Genomic DNA, 25,030 nt, shown 5'->3' with positions numbered 1-25,030 from the left:
GAAACAGCGACGGATGTAGTGAGATATGTTGTCTGTAGAGTTCTCTGAAGTGTTTGTGTCGTGTTGGTTGAAGTATTGTGTCGTGTTGGTTGTTGGCTTGCATTGTATGAGTATGTGGATTACGGATAGGCCCTCTTCATACCTGCTACACAGGGGTCTTGGAGATCCCGTGAGCAGGTTGGAATGTGTTGCATGCGTGTGGCCCATCCGTAATCGAGCCAGGGTAACTTCATTGTGCCTGTTGTGTGTGTCAGTGGTGTATGCTCCCGAGTGTCTTTCTAACGTGTAGTGTGTTGTCAGTCTGTTGATTCCAGTGTGCCTGCCATGTTGTGCGAAGGTGTTGTCTGATGTGTGATTTGAGGTCTGTGTAGGGTATTATTGTTATGTCAACTGTAGTTGTAAGGAAACCAGCGGCCGCCATTCCGTCTGCAGTCTCATTACCTGGAATTCCAGAGTGCCCTGGCACACAGCACACCGTCACTTCGAGGTTTAACGCGTACACAGACATAATAGTATTAATGAGAGCATTGACCACATGGTTTTTCGACGTCTGTGAGGATAATGTACGTACAACACTTGATGATGATGGTTGGGTTTTTATGCGCAAGGCTGACTGAGGGCAAAGAGCGCCGGAGAAAAGCTTATTTATTGAAGTGAAGTGACCCCTTAAAGGTAGGTAAAGAAAAACGTGTCAACCAAACATAGTAAAATCAGTTCAAGATAATGGTGATGGCTGGCATATAGGGCCAGATTTTATTATGCGTGATAGGAAATGAGGTTTAAAAACTTAATTTCTGACAAATACTCAAACACACGTTTCACAGAAACACTGGCATCGTCACCTAGAAACAGCGACGGATGTAGTGGGATATGTTGTCTGTAGAGTTCTCTGAAGTGTTTGTGTCGTGTTGTGTGAAGTGCCTTGCATGTGATTAGTATGTGCACTACGGATAGGGCCTCTCCGCACCTGTTGCACAGAGGTCTTGGAGATGCAGTGAGAAGGTGCGAGTGCGTTGCATGTGTGTGCCCTGTCTGTAATCTGGCCAAGGCGACTTCAGAGTATCTATTGCGTGTGTCGGTGGTGTATGGTCCCCAGTGAGGTTTTATTACATGTAACTTTTTGATTGATTGATTGATTGTGGGGTTTAACGCGCCGACGCAACGCAGGCGATGAGGCGCGCCGTAGTGGAGGGCTCCGGATTAATTTTGACCACCTGGGGATCTTTATCGTGCGCCGAAATCTCGTACACACGGGCGTTTTTGCTTTTCGCCTCCATCAGAAAAGCGACCGCCGCGGCCGGGAATCGAACCCGCGACCTCGAGCTCAGCAGCGCAACGCCTTAGCCACTGAGCCACCGCGGCGGGTATGTAACTTTTTGTCTGTTTGTTCACTCCAGTGTGTTTGCCATGTTTCGCGAAGTTGTTGTCTGATGTGTGGTTTCACGTCGGTGTAGGGTAATGCGGTTATGTCTACTGTATTCACGAGTGTAGCAGCAGCAGCCATTCGGTCCGCTGCTTCGTTCCCGGCTATACCACAGTGGCCAGGGACCCAGCAAAGAACCAGTTCAAATTTGCGTACATACACAGACATAATACCCTTGAAGATCAGATTGACAACGTGGTTTTTCGAAGGCATTGTTGACGACAGTGCCCGCACAACACTGAAGGAATCTGTAGAGATATTGGATTGTGGGATGTGGATTTGAAGTATATGATTGACAACAAGAAGTACACCGTAAGCCTCTGCCGTAAAGATACTAGTATGACTATTCAGAGTTCTAGTGAAACTAGGGCCGGGCCCATGCGCCGCCCAGGACACAGAGTTGGCAGTTCTAGAAGCGCCCGTATAAAATTCAGAACACTCATACTTCTGCTGCAAATACAAGAAATGCTGCAGAATCGCACATGTGGGAGCTCGGTTTTTTATCTACATATGTGAAAGATGTGTCGCATGATACAGGGCGGAGAAGCCATGGTGCTATAAAATACGTTAGTGAACTTTGGATTGTATCTAAAAAGCAGACAGCAAGCTCTGACGCTTCCTCTCTAACTCTCTAAGAGAAGGGCGCAGAGAACGATGGTCGATTTAAAAGGAGTTCAGTCATGGACGTATCATGAAAAAGTGATTTAAAAGGATGGTGAGGCATAGATAAAATTTTAGAAGCATAAAGGAGATCTGTGCATGCTCGCTGACGTTGTAGGTTTCATTTGTTGCACTCCACATAGAGGCTTCCGACCGGGCTAGTGCGGAAGTTGCCACACGCCAGGGGGAGCCCGAGATGGAGCACTGGGTCCAAGATTTTAAATGATGTTTTACTTGCTGACCCCTAAACAACGCTACCATAGTCCAATCGTGAACCTATCAAGCTAGTAAAAACACGTAAGAGAAGTTGTTTGTCTGCACCAAAAGAGATGTGCGACAGAACCTTCAGGATATTCATTGTTTTTAAGCATTGATGTTTTAGTTGTTTTATGTGTGGGATGAATATCAGCTTTTCGTCAAAGATAATACCTCAGAACTTGTGTTACTTTTTTACAGGAATAGAAACACCGTGGAGTTGAATATCTGGATCCGGCCGAATGCCACGCCTCTTGGAAAACAAAACACAAGTACACTTCCCTGGATTAAATTTAAAACCGTTGTTATCTGCCCAGCCGGCAAGCTTGTTCACACAAAGCTGGACTTGCCGCTCGCAGACAGAGAAGTTACAAGACTTAAAAGATAATTGTACGTCGTCTACATCAATTGAACATGAAACCGACGGTGGCAGCGCCTTCCTAAGGGAATTCATTTTCACAATAAAAAGGGTGCAACTTAAAACTCCACCTTGCGGCACTCCATTTGCCTGCACATGAACCCTAGAAAGTGCAGTTCCAACTCGCACGCGCAACGTTCTTTCAGACAGGTAACTGGCAAGCGTGTTCATCATGTTACCCGACATGCCAAAGGACTTCAAATCGCTGAGGATGCCGTACCGCTAAGCAGTATCGTAGGCCTTTTCAAGATCAAACAAGACTGTCATACAGTACTGCTTGTGGAGAAAAGCATCTTTGATATAAGCCTCTAATGCAACGAGTTGACCGTTTGTAGATCGCCCCGCCCTGAATCCTGCCTGGCAGCTCTCGAGAAGACCATTGTACTCTAAGAAGTACACAAGTCGCCTGTTTATCATCTTCTCGCGGAGCTTACACAAGCAGCTTGTCAGGGCAATGGGATGATAACTGGCGGGAGAAGAAGGGTCCTTCCCTTCCTTTAGGAAAGCAACTACTATGGCCTCCCTTCAAGAGCGTGGAACGTGTCCCGAAAGCCATATTTTATTGTATAGGTGTAAGAGTCTTTCAAGAGTGTCTGGGTGTAGTTGTATCATGGTGTATGTAATCTTATCTGAGCCTGGGGCTAAAGGTTTGCACGTGCTCAGGGCAACCCTCAACTCATAGAGAGTGAATTCAGAATTGTAAGAAGTATTTGATTTGTCTTTGTCTTGTAAGGGCTTTTTTTTCTGCAGATGTTTTGTGTTTTATGAAAGTGCTTGTGCAGTGTTCTGAACTGGACACATGTTCGATGTGTTGTGTAAGTGTGTTAGCCGGGTCTTGAAGTGTGTCCCCTGTTGTGCTAACCAGGCGCAGGCTGTGTGTCTGCTGTCCTTTGAGCTTACGTATACGTGTCCAGACTTTGTGTGTGTCCGTGTAAGAATTAATGGCTGTCAAGAAGGTGTGCCAACTCTCTCGTTTTGCCTCACGGCGCACATGTTTTCAGAACGCCTTGGCCCGTTTGAACAAAATAAGGTTACTCGACGTGGGGTACCGACGAAGGATACACCACGCCTTGTTCTGGGTCTCTCGCGCCCACCTACAGTCCTCATTCCACCACGGCCGCCTCTGGATGCACGGGGCACCAGAGGCGTGGGGAATGGACTTTTCGGCGGCGTCCAGGATGTGCGCCGTGAGGAGTTGGGTAGCTTCTTCAACGTGTAGGTGTCCTATGAATGTGTGGTGTAGTTTCGATGTATCTGTAAATGTGTTCCAGTTAGCTCGTGCTTCATTGATGATGATGATGATGATGATGATGGTTGGAATTTTTTGGCGCGAGGCCACCTGGGGCAAACACTGCCAAACAAAAGTATCTAAAAGTAGATAGTGGCTACTAAAGCCAGAATAACAATAAAATTAAAGAACGGCAATGGTTATGGCTGGTGTATAGGGCCAGATTTGATTATGCGTGATAGGAAATGAGGTTTAAAAACCTAACGTCTGACAAGTACTCAAACACACGTTTCACGGAAACCATGACATCGTTACCTAGAAACAGCGATGGATGTAGTGGAATATTTATTTATTGATACTGTCAATCCCTTCTGGGATTTTTACAGGAGCAGGCATAGTCAAAGAACACATGTCGAACAGATTTTGTTTTACAATAGTTAAAAAAGTATAACGACGATTGACTCGAAGTACAGAGCTTGCAGTAGCACAGAAATTATTCAATACAATAGAGGCAACAAAGATAAACGGCGAAGAAAAGAAAAGATAGCGCTTGCTCATAAGGTATCGAAACCAACGCAGAAATTATACAATAATAAAAGCAAGAAAGGTAAACGCCGAAAAAAGATAGCACTTGCTCAAAAAATATCGACATCACACACATTGGCGCACGTAGCATGGAAGACCTGTTATCGAGAGAGGATAGCCATTTCTGCTAGAGAAGTGAACTTGTCTACTGTTGTTTGTTGAGTGATGGAGCGATCTAGTAAATTCCACTTTCTGATGGCGCGGGGAAAGGAAGAAAAGTAGAACGTGTCGTTATTGCAATCGTATTCTTCGAGTGTGTGTGAATGTTTGTATCGCGTAGGACGGGTTTCATTGGTTCGAATGTAGGTATCGGAGTTTGTCTTTAACGAATTGTGAAAGAGTAAATACAAAAGCTTCAAGCGGTTCACTTTGGCACGCTTTTCCAGTTCACTAAGGCCCGCTTGCTCTAACATTTCAGTTGGAGAGTCACTACGCCTGTACCGGCTAACGATACAGCGCACAGCCTTATGTTGAACGCTTTCCAATAAAGCAATGTTCGCCTTTGAGGCCGGGAACCAGCAGCACTAGCGTTTTCCAGAACTGGGCGTATGAAAGTAGTATACGCGAGAAGCTTTGTTTCGTACGTGGCTTCTTTCAAAGTACGCTTCAAAAAGAAAATCTTGTTGTAGGCTTTAGATGTAACGTGCTTCACATGTGCATTCCAAGTAAGATTAGACGAAATTATTACACCTAAATACTTATATTCATCAATTGATTTAAGAACCAAATCATTAATTTGATAGCAAAAATTTAATTTTACTTTCTTGCGCGTCACGGTCATACAAACGGTTTTTTCAGTGTTTATTTGCATTTGCCAGTCGCTGCACCATCGAGCTACTTTGTTAATGGCGTTGTTGAGGTTCAGCTGATCATTTCTGTTTCTAATTTCCTGGTAAAGAATGCAGTCGTCTGCGAATAACTGGATCTTTACATCAATATCATCTGTTATATCATTAATAAATATTCAAAACAATAACGGAGCCAGAACACTGCCCTGAGGCACGCCAGAACTAACTTTTACAATTTCAGACGCATACTCGCCATACTGGACATATTGGTACCGATCAGATAGGTAATTACGGATCCAGCGAATGAGGGAACCATCACCGAAAATGCTGGTTAGTTTAGAGATGAGTTTACATGTGACACGCGATCAAACGCCTTAGACAAGTCTAGAAAAATAAGATCAGTTTGTGTTTGCTCATTTACGGCTCTCGCAAGATCATGTATAGTTTCAATTAGCTGAGTGGTAGTCGAAAATCCCCGCCTAAAACCATGCTGGTTCGGATTAAGCAGTCTACTTGTTTCAACGGCTTCAGTGAGGAATTTTAGTATGATATGCTCAAGAATTTTCTAACAGGATGAAGTAAGTGAGATAGGCCTGTAATTTGATGGGCAAGAGGCATCTCCTGATTTGTGTATAGCGATTATTTTAGCTATTTTTCATTTCTTAGGGATGGAACCTTCCCGCAGTGATTTTGCATACAGAAGGTGAAGATATTTGCTAATCGGCTCTGCGTACCGTTTTAGAAAACTATTAGGAATTTCGTCTGGACCAGTACTTTTCTTCTCATCCAAATTGAGTAATAAGGATAGAACACCAGATTCAACAATTGATAGCGTCCCCAACAAGTAATAATCACGCACTATTGAAGAGGGCTGAGTTCGACCATTGTCGAGGGTGAAAACACTTCGGAAGTAATCGTTAAACTCGTTTGCTTTTTGCTTTGCGTCTAAACCGGACGGCTGGGAATTGCGATTTTGCGAACTGCGCATGTACTGGTATAACTTTTCGGGAGCTGTCTTGATAAAACTATGCAATGTGACATTTGAAAAGTGTTTCTTAGCGTCGCGAATTTTGTTTTTTAAAGACGACGTCATGGAATGTAATTGTGCCCGGTAATCAGAACTGAAACGAGACTTCTTGGATTTTCTTAGTCGCTTGATTCTGCGTTTGATATGAATTATTTCTCGGTTAATCCATGGTCTCTTTTTTCTTGTGTTTTTTACTACAGTGGGGACAAAATTTTTGATGCAGTGAACAACGTGATTCTTAAATGATAGCCACACGTCATCAATGCTGGACCGTTCATCCTCACAGAGTTCGTAGTAATCGGGAAATTCGGGCACCAGATAAGTCATTATAGCATTGTCATCTGCTTTTTGGAATGCAAGTAAGTGACGTTCATGGGCTCGTGGGTGAACAACAAATGCAGTCGGCAATGTACAAAGAACAGCCTTGTGATCAGATACACCATCAAAAATTTCCGCGTCTATTTTGTTGGATAGGAAATGGTCGCTAATAAAAACAAGGTCCAGAATTGAACTGGACGCCCCGTGAATACGAGTGGGTTCTTCAACAACTTGCCCAAGATTAAACGAAAACATTATGTCAAACAACACGTTTTCGGCGGCATGCGACGCTGTGACAGAGTTCCAGTTTATTCCGGGAAAGTTGAAGTCCCCTGACATGACTATTTTGCTGCCTAGCATATGGGTGTGCATGTAGTCGTATAATGGAGCCAGATAATCAGTGTCAGCGTTAGGGGGTCTGTAGATGGCACCAACAAAGAGAGCACTATCGTTCAAGTGTATCTTACACCACACGGCCTCAACATTTGGCACGTCGCCCATAAGAGAGTAATCGATGCCTTGCTTAAAAAGGATTGCCACGCCCCCTCCCCTAGAGCCCCTGTCTTTGCGCGCAATCCTGTAGTTGGGTGGTACGACTTCTTGATCAGATACGCTCGGATAAAGCCAGGTTTCGGTAATTGTTACTACATCAGGTTTGAATGCCAAAAGCAGTGATTCCAGCTGGTGCACTTTATTGACCAAGCTACGAGCGTTAAGATTGAGGGGCGTTAAGGGCGACTTCGCTGGCTGCGCCGCGGTTCGACGACTGGGGGTTGGCTTTCGTTTTTTCAAGTGAAATAAGGTCGCCTGTCTCGTCATTCCAAGCAAATAGACGGTTATTTATGCGAACTTTGTCTCGGATCAGGGACACTTTCTCATTGCGATCACGATTTTCTTTAGTTTTAGCCCACAGTTTTTTACGTATGTCACGCACGGAGCGCGAGAAGTCTTCGCTAATGGAAAAGTCAGAGCCTTTTAGTTTTGTGCATTCTTTGAAAGTCATGGCCTTCTCCCGGTAATCCACTAGCTTTAGTATTATCGGCCTGCTATTTGCTTCCTCTCCTGGTTTAGGGCGGCCCAAACGGTGAGTTCTTTCGAATCCTGACGTTCGTACATCTAGAATGTGGTTAAATATTTTCTTTGTAACTATTTCCTGCAACAATTCTGTGGTTTCTTCAGGTTGTTCCTGGACACCGTAGATAATCAAATTCGATCGACGGCTATGGTTTTCCAACTCGTCTAATTTTTCCTTAATCGTGGCAAGGTTTATCTCAAGCTGAGAAATTTTAGACATGCATTCAGACACTTGTTTTTCTAGGAAGGTGATATTCTTGATTGATTGTGGGGGTTTAACGCGCCGACGCAACGCAGGCGATGAGGCGCGCCGTAGTGGAGGGCTCCGGATTAATTTTGACCACCTGGGGATCTTTAACGTGCGCCGAAATCTCGTACACACGGGCAAGGTGATATTCTCAAGCTTCTTAATAATAGCTTTGAGATTCTCGTTAGTTGAATCCTTTGACTTCTTTATTTCTGCGATATCCTCCGCAATAGCCTTCAGCTGAACTGAGATAGACACTTCATCAGGGCCTGGGTTTTCTTCAATGTCGCCGCTCAAAAGCAATAGAAAACGGAGTGATGCAGAGAGTCGACACAACATGACATGAACAGGCCGGGGGCACGGCAGCAGGAGCAAAAACACATCGTCACTTTTAAAACATTTCCCGAATCGTTTGCTCACCTGGATAAGGAACACAAAAGGGTTCGTGAACCACATCCTTGTGCTGCTGCCCTGCCCACTGCTGGACGCCCCCTGAGTCGGCTGCTTTATATCCTCCGGCGATGTGTATGACGCACTGCGCCATAGGATCGCGTTCCCGGTGGCGGCGCTGGGATAGTAGTTGTGAAGTCTGTAGAGTACTCTGTTGTCTGTAGAGTTCTCTGAAGTGTTTGTGTTGTGTTGTGTGAAGTGCCTTGGATTTTATGAGTATGTGGATTACGGATAGTCCCTCTCCACACCTGCTACACAGGGGTCTATGAGGTTTAAAGCTTAACGTCTGACAAGTACTCAAACACGTTTCACGAAACCATGGCATCGTCACCTAGAAACAGCGATGGATGTAGTGGGATATGTTGTCTGTAGAGTTCTCTGAAGTGTTTGTGTCGTGTTGTGTGAAGTGCCTTGCATTGTATGAGTGTGTGGATTACGGATAGGGCCTCTCCACACCTGCTACACAGGGGTCTTGGAGATAACGTGAGCAGGTGGGAATGTGTTGCATGCGTGTGTCCTATCCGTAATCAAGCCAAGGTAACTTCACTGTGCCTGTTTTTTGTGTCAGTGGTGTATGCTCCCAAGAGTGTCTTTATAACGTGTAGTTTGTTGTCAGTCTGTTGATTCCAGTGTGCCTGCCATGTTGTGCGAAGGTGTTGTCTGATGTGTGATTTGAGGTCGGTGTAGGGTATTATTGTTACGTCAACTGTAGTTGTAAGGGAATCAGCAGCCACCATTCGGTCTGCGGTCTCATTACCTTGAATTCCAGAGTGCCCTCGCACACAGCACACCGTCACTTCGAGGTTTAACGCGTACACAGACATAATAGTATTAATGAGAGCATTGACCACATGGTTTTTAGACTTCTGTGAGGATAACGTACGCACAACACTTGAAGAATCAGTATAAATTACAGATTTCGGAATTCGATTTAGAACAATATGTTTAACTACAAGAAGTATGCCATAGTCCTCTGCCGTAAAGATACGTGTATTTCTATTTATAGTTCTACAGACATTACAGGTGCCACCGCGCGCAGCACAGGAAAGAGTTGTGGCAGTTTTTGAAGCATCCGTGTAAACTTCAGCACACTTGTATTTGTCCTCGTGCTTTATTGAACCTATTATGGGAAGATGAACTGCTTGGGCAAGTGGTTGAAGTGGGGAAGTGGTCACTGCCATATGGGTCAGTGCCCACTCCCCACTAAAGACATGGAAAGAGAATTGCCGAACCAATAGCCAAGTCACGATTTGAGTATGTATTGTGTCCTATGTTATGGTATGTAGGCTGTTTCTTGTTGAAAAGGCATGCTCTGGAGGATCTAAGAAACCTCTCTATCAGGCGACCTCGGGCATCCGTGCGAGAAGAGCCCCAAAGAAAATTGTGTGCATTGAAGTCGCCTGTTAAGATGTATCGTTCAGGAAGCTGGTCGACCAGCGCCTCAAAGTCCGAGCTCAGAAGTGCAAGATCAGGAGAGATGTAGATGGAGCATACCGTTATCAACCTATTAAAAATTATTGTGCGGACGTCGACAGCCTCAAGGACGGTGTTCAAGGTGACCGGGTGGCATGCTAGGGATTTGCGGGCGATTATGGCCACACCGCCAGAAGAGTGTGTGCAGCCATCTCTGTCTTTCCTGTATACAAGGTAACGATTCAAGAAATTTGTGTGTTTGGAATTCAGATGTGTTTCCTGGCTGGTTCACAGCATGCATGGTTCGCAAACTTGGCTGGTTCGCATGCAGAATCTCATGCACGTCGTCAATGTTATTCAGAAGGCCTCTGCAGTTTCATTGAACAATATTTTCCCTTCCCATTATTATGTGTTCAGAGCTACTGGAGTGTGACTATTTATGTAGGGTCTTTCGGGCTTGCACTCTTGGAAGGGGTTTTCTGGCCTTCTCTAGTGACCTCGACGTCGCAGCCCGTTCCTTCCGCTGCGATGAAAGCCGGAAGGGCTCGGCGTCCATGTCGTCATCTGAAGGCAAGGGGGAGCCCAGCGGACTGGGCCCCCTTAACGTGGTACCCTTGCGGGTATTCTTTGCCTGCGCTGCCAGTGCCGAAGGCGTCGGGAGCACCACAGATGGCACAGGCAGTGAGGCGGGGCAGGGGGTCGCTTCGACTGCCCCAGTCTCCATCTCCGTGCCCTTGCATGTGCTTTGGGCTGGTGGAGAGGAAACAGTGCATGCAGCGGCATCCCCAGCAGACGTTGTTGCCACCACAGCCGCTGCTGGGTGAGCGAGCGGTGCAGAGGCTGGTTGGGCTGCAAGAGGCAGCCCAAGGGGGGGGGGGCGAGGGCGGCGGCGGGACCAAGTCCGACTCTCAGTACTGGGTCCCTGCCGGAACAAGACGCCGCTCCGCCCCCGGGCGAGCTGCGTCGGCGTACCTTCCTAGGGGGAAAGAGGCGAACCTCTTTCGCGCCTCTGGAAAGTTGATGTTTTCGGTTACCTTAACATTAATGATTTTTTTCTCAAGATGAAACTTTTCACAAGCGCGAGAGCATGCTGCGTGTGAACCCTGGCAATTCAGGCAGGTGAAGTTGGTTGCAGTGCAGTTGTCGGTGAGATGATCGTGCTGGGCGCATTTGGCGCATTTGGCACATTTGATCTCTCCTAATGACGATTCGCGTTACTGCTGTAACGTCTTTGTTCTTTTTGGCCTTCCAGCAGATCAGTCTCTGTCGCGGTTAGGAGATGTGACTCAGATATCACACCCTGGGAGCTGTTGAGGGTGCAGTGGGGTGCGCCTGTGATATCAAGGTCTGCCATGCGGGTTCTGCTGATGAGAGTTGTGGCTTGCTGCTGCGTGTTGACCTCAACTAAGACTTCACCGGTTCTTAGTTTTTTAGCATTGTACTTCTTGCCAAGGATGGCTTCAAGAAACTCCGATACCAGGAATACGGATTGTGAAGAAAGGGGCTTGGATTTGTCAACAGATTCAACTATCAAAAAACGTGGGTAGTTGTCGGGTTTCGGGGAGTTGATGGCAGGAAGAGGTGGAAAAGATTCTTCGGTGCGGACCATTTTCAGGGTCCGATAAGGTTTGGAGGGGGTTTTTCGATTTACCATATGGCGTAGGAAAAAGCAGGGGACGGGGGTACTTCCTTCGCTCGGGTTACCCTGATACCGAGAGAGGTCCCGGAGCTCTCTGCATGGTAAACAGACAGGGAGCCCATCCGCCGGAGCTTGACGTGGGCTCCGGCAGCCACCGGTTGAGGTTTCTACCCTTCACCTTAAAAACACGTCACCACGGTAGGTCACAGCTTATGTTGGGGGGCTCGGGGTCCGCGGTATCGCCAGTACCGTCACCATGAATACTCAAGGTGCCCCGTGCGTGCGCGCAAGCTGAGACCATACAATTATCCCGCACCATCGGGCTCAAAAGAAAGGTGAAAAAGAATGAAGGGGTGACACGCGGAAGAGGGGGCATCCTTTGCTGTGGGCCTCACTAACAAAGGCCCTCTGCCCAGCCGCGACATTTATCCAGCTAAACCACGCGTTTTGTCTAATACGCTGACCCATCGCTTTCTTCAGTTATCTTGCAGGCGAATGTCCGCCACCGCCGCTTGCACGTCGTGGGCTTCTACCCTTCACCTTTAAACACCTCGCCACGGTTGGACACGGCTTATGTATGGGAGCTCGGGGTCCGCGGTGTCGCTGCTCACCCGCACCATGAATACTCAAGGTGCCCCGAGCGGGGTCTGATATGTTCTGAATGGTTGTGTTTCGGCTCATGACAGCAGCGGTGAAGCTGTCGGTTTCATTGGGCAACGATACGATCGAGAGGCATCGGAAAACACACATACGTGTATTACAAAGTCAGACAAATTAAACGGCATAAAACATCTTAAGAACAATTTTAAATGAACACAAACAAAACAGATGTTAAAACAGAGTTGGTATGTTACACTGCGAATACATACACGCGTGTATGCATGCATGCACCGCACCTGCACGTGCATATGGGTGGAAGGCTGAGTTTCAAAGTTTGAGAACTTTTCGTGAGAGAGGCTTTGTGCACCACATCCTTCTCACTGCATTCTTATCGGTCATATCAAATGCATGGTTGGTCAGCAGCGGCTTGATCAACTTTCTGCATATAAGTTCCACCAACTCTCGCCGATTACCTTCGTCTGATCAACTTTCTGCATATAAGTTCCACCAACTCTCGCCGATGACCTTCGTCGGAATTTGCGCACACCAAGCCTGGCATTGACGTGATGACCTCAACACTGTGCGTCAAGCATGCTTCTATGGGCTTCGTAAGCGAGCGACGATCAGAAACAATGGCGTCAACAAACTTCTTCAATCCATGCAGCAGTCGCACTAGCTGCTGCGTCGGATATGACAGCCCACCTCTGTCCTGGTGGGATATCAGCCCGTCCGTGGCGCAGCTTCCCGTCAGTTTCTGGACCAAAGCAACGCACTTGTCACATGCGATATTCTCTGCGACAGCACGAGCTGTGTATCCTCCGACGAATGAAAGCGCGGCCATGTGTGCTGTTGGCAGGACTGGTGTCGCCGACGTGCAGACGTCTCGTAGCGCTTGCTGTGCCAGCTTAACGGTGGGAGACGGGGTGATCTCAGTGCTGTGCACGTTGCTTCCGACAATGGGATGGGATGTGCAGAAATATGTCGAGCTGCTGACATTGCTGCTCTTTGAAGAAGCCACGATTCCGGTCTTCAGCACTTTTTCTATGCCGCAACGGGTGCTCCGCACGTCCAACATATCGTTACAGCCCGCGCAGCGCCGCAGTATTCCGAAGAATGATTCTGTTGGGTCGCTACAAAGTTTCCTTGTCAAAACAAACTGAAACCGAAGCTCACTCAACAGACGCCTCATGCACTGCATGTTAGAGACAGTGGTGAACACGAGAGCATGGTAGGTCTCTTTTGTGAGAATGCTGTCTTCTGAGCTTGTCCCTTTGAGGTTTTCAATGTATTCGATGAATACAAGTTCAAGCCACTGAAGTCGTGGATCGCCAGGGTCAGAAATTCCTTGGTGTCTGGATTGTTTTGGTGGATGTGCTGTTGGCAACTGCTCACATCCATCAGCACAAACCACTTGTGCATGTTGCTCATGAACTCAACTGTTGGGCCGACTCCTGCAAACTTTGCCTCACAGGTGTGTCCTGCCTGGTCTTTCATTAAACTCAAGGCAGCGGTTAGAGCTGGCGAAAACACTTGCAGTGCAGTCTTGACTCCCAATTTTTCAAGGTTCGATGGGTAAATGTGTCTTCTGGTGAGGAACCGGAAAGGATTTACACTGCTTCACCGCTCCAGCTCGTAGAGGTCCTTAACATACGTCGATGATATTTATTGGTTTTGTCCGAAGTCCTTGGATAAAAACTGTGATCGAATATTCTTGATAACGTGACTCTGGTCAAAAGGAAGGAGCAGTTGCCTAGATGGGTTGGCCGGATGGGTTACATGAGTTTGCAGCTGCCCTCCCGCCAAGATTTCAATCGTTGCAACGTTAGTTCTATGATTGTCCCTAACCAGCCGGACAATTTGAAATCCAAGTTCCTCGGTTTTTTTTATGACATGTCTGATGGTTTCTGCGAGCAGCTCGCTCGTGCAGCCTTTCGTAAAAAAATATCCCACGGGAATCTTATATTTAGCGTGCAACCCACAGAGCAGAAAGTAGAGAAGTGAGCTGGCGAGTTCACGTTTATCCGATGCAGATAAAAGGTGGTCAAGATCCTTGCTCACGTCGACGTCTCCAAGAAACACGCCCAAGCAGCATAGGCCGATAGCTAATCATTGGACGCCCCTTGGCTTCCCTTTGGCTTCCGATAGCTTGGCCAGCCGCCGGCCTGTACGCAAAAGCCATTCGTGGACAATGCGCGCTATATAACCGGCCTTGAGGACACGCATTGGCCGGTGCGCAAAAAATCGCACTGGACAGCGCGCTCATTCAGACGTAATTTTTGATCAGAAAATTTTATGAAGACTAGTAGCCTATATGTGACGCAGGTATTGAGGAGTACCTTTACACACGTCTTGGCATTTTCTTGTTAGTTGAATGACCACTCAAGTTCGCCCAAAATATTACTGAAGTTTGCCTGTTTTTGAATTTGTTTTCACGCGCAGTGCACAACAAAAATGTAGTTCCAAATCATTTTCAAGCTTGTGTCAAGTATCACATTTAAATAAAAAGTATTGGCAGGTGTAAATGCCCACAGCCTTACCTGTTGTGCCATACCGCTGCATGAAGTCTCACTGTAGAGCACTCTTGTGCGTTATTTTGCGTGTATACATGCGCACCCGGCGCGCAAGCAGCACCACTCGAGGGCAGCCCTGCGGTCGTTGCCCGCGGCAGTTCCCCAACATGACGGATTACGACGGTTAGAGCGCGGTGAACAGGCCACAACGCAGCAAAAAGTAGTTACATAAAGAGCCACAGCACCGTGCCACGAAACAAAGCGTACTTAAACTAAAGTGCCGCTTATTCAAAATAGCGTGAGAGAGAGTGTTAAACGTTCAGTAGGAATTGGTCATTTGTGAGTCCTAACGCAACGGTGTCCGTCGAACTACTTGAGCGTTGTGCCTCTCCGCTTTTTTTTTCTCGGCGGTGGGGCCGTGGATGGCCGCGACGCCGCAGCGCTCGTCCGACGTTTTCGTCTCTTTTGTGGTATTGAAACTGCCGTAGTACTCCTGTACGTGTCTGTGAGGTGCGTTTTGGTGTCGGTGGCTGTGTGAAGTATACCTGACTGGTGTCATAACATCGTTTGCCTGCTACGGGCGCCGCTGAAACCGTAAGTCACCATTTCATTTTTCCTTTGGTGGTGCGGGAGTGCTCGCGCTCGTTCCCGCCAAAACTTCAGCTGTCGTTTATAACTGGCGTTCGCGAGTGCTGCTTAGTGTTGTTGGTTCTTGCGAAGAAAAAAGTGGTCACATACATGTGCTTCCAATTGTATGATGCCAGTTCTAGCTATCCTTTTTCCGGCTTTGTGTTTTCCGGACAAGCAGCCGTGCTCCCACTGCAGGTTCACCACGTTCAGCATACGTTGAAGCAAGACTCGTGTGCAGTATAAGAGTTGCGGATGTATTAAGCTGGCCTTATTAAACTCTAGCTTTTAATGAAGCTTTCGTTTCATTATTTTCTTGAGCAACGTAAAGGTATTGTCGAGTGACAAATTACACTACCGGTGGGCTTCTCCGTCGGTTCCGTTCCGTTCGGTTCCGTTCGCGTCTTGCGCGTCTGACGGGGCAGAAGTGAGCGAAGGCACAAAATTTCACGGAACCGCTGGCGTGTTGCCTTGTCTATTGGACTTTTTATATTACCTTGCGCGACTGCAATACGAGTGAAGCCCATCTTCGGTGAAATTCCGGACTGTTTTCTCAAGAACGAGTCAAGTAACTGCTACCGTAAAACGTAGTATTGAAAAATGAATAGTGCCGTACGTTTTATTTTTTATAGCGAGTGTTAACAAGCTAGAACTTTAGGCTGAATATTTTCGCACGGGCATGTGGTAATTCTTCTATAGGTGCTGTATTTAGTAAGCAGCGTGAATTTAGCATTTTAGTGAACTATTTTTTTTAATTATTACAGGCGCTACGAGGCAAAGGTGTTTCCCGTGGACAAGTGGCGGATGCAGCAGTGACAAACTTTCCAAGCTGGGCTATTCTACAATAGTGTTGTTCAACAACATATTGTGAGTTTGGCCGGTCGGCGAATTACCGGGAATTAGGGTCCTGTTTTCATTTACCTGAATGCTTCTGTTTTGTAGGCATCCCAAGCAGTTAAACGAATGATAATCGGTTCGCGCTTCATGAGCAGCGCTTTTTAATTTTTTTTCTCGACTGTTGTGTTTGTGTTTGCTTTATTGTTTGTGTTCGTATTCTTGCCACTGTTAAGCCAGGTTTCTCGTATATTTGATGTGCATAATAAAAAAGCTACACAGAGAGACTAGGTGTGTTGTGTTGCTCAATTGTTTTTGGCAAGTCACGTATGTATAATTGCTTCGCAAAGTTGATGGTTTGCTTATTGTGCCTCGCGGTCCAATGCACTTCTGTATTATACATGCCATTGTACAGGAAATTATTTAACGAGTGCGCATTAAATAAATAATACGCACTCGTTTAACAATTTCCTGTATACTGGCATGTATAAAGCAGAAATCGGGCCGCGAGGCAACTCATAAAATAAGCATTGGTCATAAAGACTGGCCACAAAGCCTAAAATGTGCATGAAAATAGCGTGGGGTCCACCCATTGGCATTATCATGGCAAGATACTTTGCCAAGCGTTGTCCAATATTGGCCTTCCAGGGCTTGGTCAATTGTTGGCTTGTCACCTTTCCCAAACACCAGCCAATATTGGCGGCCGAGGTATTGCCAAGCTCGGACACATTGGCCACTGATGATTTGCCATGCTCGGGCTTGGCAATTTCTGCTGCTTGGGATAGGCCGATAGCCAATCATTGGACGCCCTTGGCTTCCCTTTGGCTTCCGATAGCTTGGCCAGACGCCGGCCTGTACGCAAAATTCATTCGTGGACAACGCGCGCTATACGACCGGCCTTGAGGACACGTATTGGCCGGTGCGCAAAAAATCACACTGGACGGCGCGCTCATTCAGACGTAATTTTTTATCATAAATTTTTGTGATATGTAGCAGCCTATATGTGACGCAGGTATTTATCAGTGTCTTTACGCACGTCTTGGCATTTTCTTGTTAGTTGAATGACCACTGAAGTTCACTCAAAATATTACTGAAGTTTGCGTGTTTTTGAATTTGTTTTCACGCGCAGCGCACAACAAAAAAAAGTAGTTCCAAATTATTTTCAAGCTTGTGTCAAGTAGCACATTTAAATAAAAAGTACTGGCAGGTGTAAATGCCGACAGCCTTGCCTGTTGCGGCATATTGTTGCATGAAGTCTCCCTGTAGAGCACTCGTGTGCGTTATTTTGCGTGTATACATGCGCACCCGGAGCGCAAGCAGCACAACTCGAGGGCAGCACTGCGGTCGTTGCCCGCGGCGGTTCCTTTTCCGCAGCTCCCCGCCACATGTTCCCGCCTGTCGCTTCGCTTGCTGCTATTTCCCGCCTTTGTCATGTCGTTTGAAGTCGTCAGAAAGGTGCGTTTTTAAGACGTTCCGGTGCGCAATTGCTGTTTCAGTCTTCTAGTCTCTGTATAATTCGTTCAATTTGAATTATGCGACGTCCCGTGAACATTGTACAAAATTTCGCCACTCCGCATATATTTTACTAACAGCTCGCTCGCGCGTCAGCTTCGCACTGTCTCTGTTTGCGATTTATGCATTGCATGATTGCATGTATTATGTCAAAATGTTATATGTAGTATTACTAGCTTATGTATACGTGATACCGGACTCCGGCCCCGGGAAAAATAAATTCCCGCCATTTTCCTATCTACGCACAGTAGCATGCTTCTTAAAATCCCTGAATTATGTCTGCTTTGCGAATCCTACTTTCTCTTGCAAAGCAGGAAATGACTTATGTACGTACATGGTACGCATGTACACGGTACGCATTTTCGGCGCCGTGAAGCGTATACTTGCATATTTGCACGCGCAGACAATGGCCCGGCATGTAACAGCCTTGTGGGAGTGTCGAGCGCGGGCCCGTAATGTAGACTCCGTAAATGTTGAAAGACCGTTAACTGTCGGCAAAATTACGAGCTTTTACGCAATGTATGGGCAACACGGACAGTTATGTTTTTCGTTCACACTATTTGATTCGCGCCCGGCATTTCACGCGTAAGCAACTGGAGTTTTTGCTAAAAAAAGCCGATGCGATGGGTGCTGAACCATATGCGAAAACTGTACGTCTTTTGATATCTCGTTACAAATGAATATAATACGAAGAAATTTTATTTAAAAAAAACAGCCTGTGATAACTGGTGCAATTCTTATCCGGCAATCAATGGTGTATTTTGCACATCCCCTATCCTGCATTACAAAATATAACTATGAAGGGCATTTAAATTTTCCGCTCTCCTCAGCCTAGAATCCTTTATAGGTTGCACCAGCCCAACACATATTGCCGCTACCGTGCAAAAGCGGCCCTGCACTGCTTTTTCTTTTATTCTTTTTAGTCTCGTTCGGTACGGCTCTTGTGGGGGCACTCGCTGCACCGCCGCAAGTTTAACGATTTCCCTTTGGTAGCTAATAGCTAATGCAATTAACTAGAATATAACAAAAAAGCTTTTTTTCATTAACACGCATTTATAACGGTAGGTTCCTGTTGAAATTTAGTTACAATGCGTGCTACAAAGTTTGGCTACGGTGTTTGCTTATCAAAACTTTTATGCAAAAAGTGCAATAACTTTTCCATGCTTCAAAACATTAAGTAATAAAAACTTGGATACACAACCGTCTTTGTTCAATAAGCCATCCTTGAAGACAAAATATGCTTGGCTCATGTAAAAATTTGCTACGTTAATATCACAGTTATTCAAATTTAAATGTTAAATTCAGACAATGCAAATCATAATGAGAAATTTAGCAGCCACTTCCTCTCAGCTGCCCCTGAATCATGGGGACTTTAGTGCCATTATATATATATCTATCGCCAATAAATATGAACCTAATTCTATTTAATTGTTTCAAGTTCTGTTTGAATGCTACCATGAGTTATCGTATTACACTGGATATTTTGATTTTGTACCTTAACGGGGTCAGTGATGTAGTTTTATTAATGGTGTTGTTGAGTCTGAATTCTCCAAATGACATTCTGGCTCAAACATTCTTTCAGGGCTGGGATATATTTAGGTGAGTTATCAATTAAGGGTTAGTTTTTAACTAAATATGTGCTGTTGAGCACATTTCTATAATCATATCTTTGGATTTTGATAATGCACTGCATGATTAGCATATGTTGCTAATGTAGCTTAATCATTATGCAAAATGTGCTTGATGCAACTTGTTTTCTTTTCAGGTTAATGATGAACATTCCAAGTCCTGACCCAGATAGAGAAAGGTGACTTGCAAATTCTTGGTTACTTAGTCAGATTTCATTGAGGCTGCTGTTTTTTTGGTTATCAAAATCATTAGATGCTCTGATGCTGAGAAAGTGCGGAAGAGAGAGATGAAAGAAATTAGTGCTGTTGTTCAAGCAGCTATCTCCCGCATTGATGACTTCACCAACAACACTCTGGCAACTGGAGTTGGGGAACTTGAAGAGCAGTCTGGATGTATAGGTGCTGTCGCAGGGCCCTCTTCGACTGCATGTGACCAGCTGTCTGAAACTCACGCCGTTTTTGTAGATGCAATACATGGAGGACCCTCTGCCATGGCTTATGATGGGTTTTGCGGAGTGGATTTTGCTCCTGTAGTTGATGAGGTACAGGTGCGGTCAAAAGTAATTGGAGCACGGGAGCGGTGCCCGCACACTACCGAAGCGCCATGTAGCAGCGCCGGGCGTAACGAAAAGGACCCGACAGCGCATGCGCGCGTGACGTACAGATGACCCTACAACAGTTCGGAGTGTCTTTCTTTATTCCTAGTCCGATAATTTTCCAATGAACTTCACCGAGCACGCTGGCCGCAGTGATGGCGCTGATAGAAGACCGCGATGGGTCTGTAACTCGCGCTTGTGAACTGCCAAAGAAGCGGCGGTATCAGCACTACCTTAAGCAGCGTATTTTTGAGCGCTGGTTTTTTTATCAATGGGCAAGGGAAATACTGATGTAGCTTTTGTGTCGTGAAGAACGCACAGTCGTAGGTTTGAATGGGTCCTAGCGCATCAATAAAAGAACAAACCATGAAACAGTCGCCTTAGATTTGCTGCTCATCAGATAAGGCATGCCAACGCATGAGAACCACATGCTGAGGGGGCGGTATTTTTTGGCGGAAGTTGAAAGCAGCGAGTATTCACTTCTTTTTCGCGGACGCTGAGTGTCGATTTAAACGAAATACTATTCGCGTAGAAGTTTTCTGCTTAGTCTCTGCCGTCGTGCCTTCAAGAGTGCCACGCGCTGAGCGGCAGTACATCATTAGACTTTCATTAGAAGGCCGATCTCAGCGTGAGATATGTGGCATAACAAGACGGTCATTTGGTGCTGTGAACCGCATCATTCAGGCTTTCAGAGATGATGGTGGGCGCATCGATGACGATTACAGGGCAGGACGACCCCGGTCAAGCACGCAAGACGTGGACCACCTCATTGTTGCCGCTGCCATTGATGATCCTTTTTTGAGCTCCCGAGAGATCAGGGACATGTTTCAGCTTGATATCAGTGAGAGAACCATCAGGAGGCGACTACGTGAGGCTGGGCTCAGTTCATGTATTGCTGCCCAAAAGCCGTATCTCACTGATCGACAAAAGCGCCAACGCTTGGAGTTCGCTCGTGCGCACGAGCAATGGAGCGTGACCGACTGGGGCGAGGTGGTCTTCACCTACGAAAGTACCTTTTCCTCGAAGTGGGACCAACAGCGGAAAGTCTGGCGGCCCTACAACTGCAGGTAACATCACCCTATCTTTGCGGACTTAAGTCCATTCACGATGGGAAGCGTAAAGCATATTGTCACGATAAGATGAAGAAGCGGACAGTACGGCAGACCGCTATGGACGCAAGCATTTACGACGAAGCTGTGTGCGCGCACGCACACCGCTACATTAGCCGTATATTAGCCCTTCGCCCGTGCATAGACTTAACTTCTTACTCTTAAAAAAAAGTTGCACTAAACCTTCATAGTCACTTTTCGATACAGCTGCGGCTGATCACTCCGTGTGTTGAACTCTCGATAGAAGATTTTTGCCTGATTCTTCATTTATTGGGAGAAATTTTGTCTCTACATACGTTTGCCTGCAGCTCTATTTGAAGGTTGCACATTTTATGCTAGTAAGCGACTGTGCGTGCGCTTGATACATTTATCTCGTTATTTTCTCTGTCAGGTACTTGCCCAGCTTCGTGCGCGACGTCCTTGCGAGCGGCCGATGCTCTGTCAACGTTTGGGGAGCTATCAGCGCTCAAGGCCTGGGTCCGCTAGTGAGGTTGCCAGGGCGTTCAATGCAGCTGTCTACCGCGACCTGCTAGACGAGCATCTTCTACCTTACATCTGCGGAGGCCCATTCCCGGACGGATTTTTTTTATTCCAGCAGGACCTGAGCCCTATACACACTGCAAGGGCGGTGAAAACGTTCTTAGAAGAACGCGCTGTGCGAGTGCTGGACTGGCCGCCAAGAGGAGCGGACTTCAACATTATAGAAAATGTTTGGGGGACAATGAAGCATCGCTTGTCAAGGCTTGACCTCCGCACAGCAACCTCGGACGACCTGTGGCAGGCTGTGGAAGCTGAGTGGAACAAGCTCCGTGAGGCAAACGGCTTCGTGGAATCCCTGTACGAGTCTTTGCCACGACGCATGGCTGAAGCAGTAAACGTGCAGGGAGCCTTCACTAGGTACTAAGCAGGCACTTGGCACCATGAAAAAATCCACGAAGCACTTTGTTGGATGAATTTATTTTCCAGAGTAGTGAGAAGCTTCATATCTTTATTTCGTCGTGCTGATGCAAATACACTGTTATTATTTCGGAACAAACTGAGAAAAAAGCATTCCCTGTATATACATGACCATCAATAAAAATCATTTGGTTAAGCAAGAAGGTGTGCTCTTTTGCCTGCTACAAATCATAAAATATGTAAGGAGTTGTGCTGCTGAGCCCTACGACGCGGGACCAGAAACTTGCTTCACGTTAAACGATACCAGCCGAGACTGCCGTCAGGCCCAGCACTAGAACAGCCCCGATGTTATAAAGTGCCCTCCATCCTCAAATGTAATTTATTGGGAGGCCTTCTCTTTCCAGGATGTGTTGGCAATATCTTCACATTTGTATAGTATACAGAAAGCTATCAACACAATGGCCGCATCAGCACCGCCCTGACCCACTGATTAACAATATAAAGTGCTCGAAAATGCCCTGCTTCAGATAGCGCTGATACGGCCGCTTCATCGGCAGCTCGCTCGCGCGACATCGATCCATGCGGGTCTGCTATCAGCGCCATCACGATTCACCACTGCCCGCGTGCTCGCTCAGCTGCAGAGGAATATGCTCGCGGCACAGGCAAACAAAGGCACTCCGAGATGTTGTGGGGCAATCGGTTCTTCACGCGCGCATGCGCTGTCAAATCCCTTTCGTTCCACCCGGCGCTGCTACATGGCGCTCCGGCAGTGTGCGGACGCCGCTCCCGTGCTCCAATTACTTTTGACCGCACCTGTACATGCAGGGGAATGTTGATCTTTAATTTTTAATTCTTCATCGGATGACGAGTTTTGGGCCTATTCTTCATCATCAGATGATCAGGTAGATGCGTCTGACCCAGACATGATGACATCACTCAGGATCTGGGCTATGGAAAACAACTTAACCCATCCAAGCCTTGACAGCCTACTGCGAATTTTAAGAGACAGATTGCCAGAATTGCCAAACTCTGCACGCACTCTACTGCACACTCCATCAGCAGTGACACTGCATGAGCTGAGCAATGGAAAGTACTTTCATTTTGGCCTACAAAGGAGCCTTCGTGCTTTGCTACAAAGAATGCATCCACTTGAGTTGCAAGCTTTTGAAATTAGTTTCAATATTCATGGCCTCCCTCTTTTCAAGAGCAGTGGAAGAGAGTTTTGTGCATTCTTGTTGAGCTGTGCCACTCACAGCATCGCAGGGAGACAGTATCCACTTAGTAGGTGCATTTTGTGGAACAGAGAAACCAAACCTAGATGAATTCATGAAGCCAATGCTTGATGAGCTTGGTCAAGTCTTGACTTCTGGATTAATGCACGATGTAAAGTGCTACGGGGTGTCACTGCGAGCGTTTATTTGTGACGCCCTAGCAAGGGCGTTCCTAAAGGTAGCGAAAGGACACGCTGCAACCTTTGGGTGTGAAAAGTGCACAACCGAGGGTAAGCATTATGGATGCATGACATTCCCTGATATCAATGCACGTCCTCGCACAGACGTCTCTTTCGCACTACAGACAGACTATGAGTATCACAAAGGTCTGTCACCTCTAGTCTCGCTTGGAATTGGCATGGTGACATCCTTCCCACTGGAGTACATGCATTTAGTATGTCTGGGCGTCACGAAAAGGCTAATAAAATTCTGGCTCAAAGGCCCTCCGCTCACCAGACTGGATGCAAGTAAAGTTACGCTATTGTCTGGTCACCTCCACGAATTGAGCGGGCATGTCCCGAAAGATTTTCCCAGGAAATGCCGGGGGGTGAACGAAGTCAGAAGGTGGAAGGCCACTGAATTTCGTTTTTTTTCTTCTGTATGCAGGTCCAGTTGTACTTCGTGACATTTTGCAGAAGGAGCTTTATGAGCACTTTCTAGTCTTGCATGTAGCAGTGGTCCTCCTTGTTTGTCCCTCTCACCGACAATACCTTGGGTACGCTGAACAGCTGTTGCGTTACTTTGTAGAGAGTGGAATTATTCTGTACAAACAGACATTTCCTATGTACAATGTCCACAGCTTGATCCACCTGGCTGAAGACAGCGAACGTTTTGGCCCACTGGATGCCTTTAGCGCATTTCCTTTCGAAAACTACCTGCAGAAGGTGAAACGGTTTGTGCGAACAGGCAACAAGCCCCTTGAACAGCTCTCTAGGCGTGTGGAGGAAGCAAATGCAATCTCAAGTACACAGCTTCCAGTCTCTGTCCCCTGTGCTGAGTGTCGTGTTGATGTTTCTTCAAAGCATTCATCTGGCCCCACTTGCGGCTTGCAGTACCAAGCACAGTTCAGCAAAGCAAGTTTTGCCAATTCCATTTTAACCATACAGGGTCCTGATAGGCTTGTACTGCTAAAGGACCGCCGTGTAGTTTGTATTAACAACATCGTTCAGTGTGCCGGGGATGTTGAAATAAAAGTCATAGGCCAGGAACTTGAGAGTTGAGGATCTGTATGTGCACCCATGTGACTCGTCAGTCATTTCAGTTTTTTCAGCTGGAGTATTTTGACGTCAGTGCTGTTTTTCTCCCTAGTGATATAGCTTGCAAGGGCATGGTTTTCAAAGTTGGACACAGGCTTGCTTTCTTTCCACTTTTCATATGCCTTGAGTTCCTTTGCTTGAATTGAAATCATTGGGGCTCTTTTTGCTTTCTGAAATTTATGATGTAGGTAGTGCATGGTTTCTGAGATTTTGTATGGCAAACACTGCAAATAATTCAAACATTTTTTAGGTATCTTATGGTTGAATTTCTCAATGACCAAAGCACATACGTCGTTCCGACTTCATGGATCCTGCAAGATGGTGAATCATGTTATACCTTCTGGCCACCGGTCCAAACCAAATTGGATGCTATTAAGACAATGGCTTCCCGCAACCCTGTCGGGGAAAACTGGGTGCTGTTGGAGATCAAAATCTTGGGAAGCAGAGGTAAATTATTCTTTTTGTGAACTGCTTGCCATCATGTTGAGTTACTTTTTTGTATGTGCAATTTTAGACACACTAAAGGAAGCACTCGACAAACTGACCGACGCAGAAAACGCGTCCAACGTGGAATCTGATGCAGAAGAGAAAAGGAAGACTCGAAAGCTGAGAAAGAGAGAGACAGTATGTCTCCGATTGTTCAGACATGGGGGAAGATAATAACC

The 25,030-nt window shown here is 46.5% G+C and overlaps 1 long non-coding RNA gene across 1 annotated transcript; it reads left to right on the top strand.

Annotated features, from left to right (window-relative positions):
- The first annotated feature begins 17,523 nt into the window (after window positions 1-17,523).
- Window positions 17,524-24,806, top strand: LOC144167029 (uncharacterized). Its single transcript, XR_013321824.1, has 3 exons — window positions 17,524-17,551; window positions 19,374-19,415; window positions 24,616-24,806. It is a non-coding gene; the product is annotated as an uncharacterized LOC144167029 (long non-coding RNA).
- Window positions 24,807-25,030: the final 224 nt, after the last annotated feature.

Source organism: Haemaphysalis longicornis, unplaced genomic scaffold (assembly GCF_048455015.1).
Source record: "Haemaphysalis longicornis isolate Haplotype H1 unplaced genomic scaffold, Haemaphysalis longicornis Haplotype H1 scaffold_2, whole genome shotgun sequence".
NCBI classification, from domain to species: Eukaryota; Metazoa; Arthropoda; class Arachnida; order Ixodida; family Ixodidae; genus Haemaphysalis; species Haemaphysalis longicornis.
Note: the sequence above shows the minus strand (reverse complement) of the source record. Positions and strands in the feature narration are given on the sequence as shown.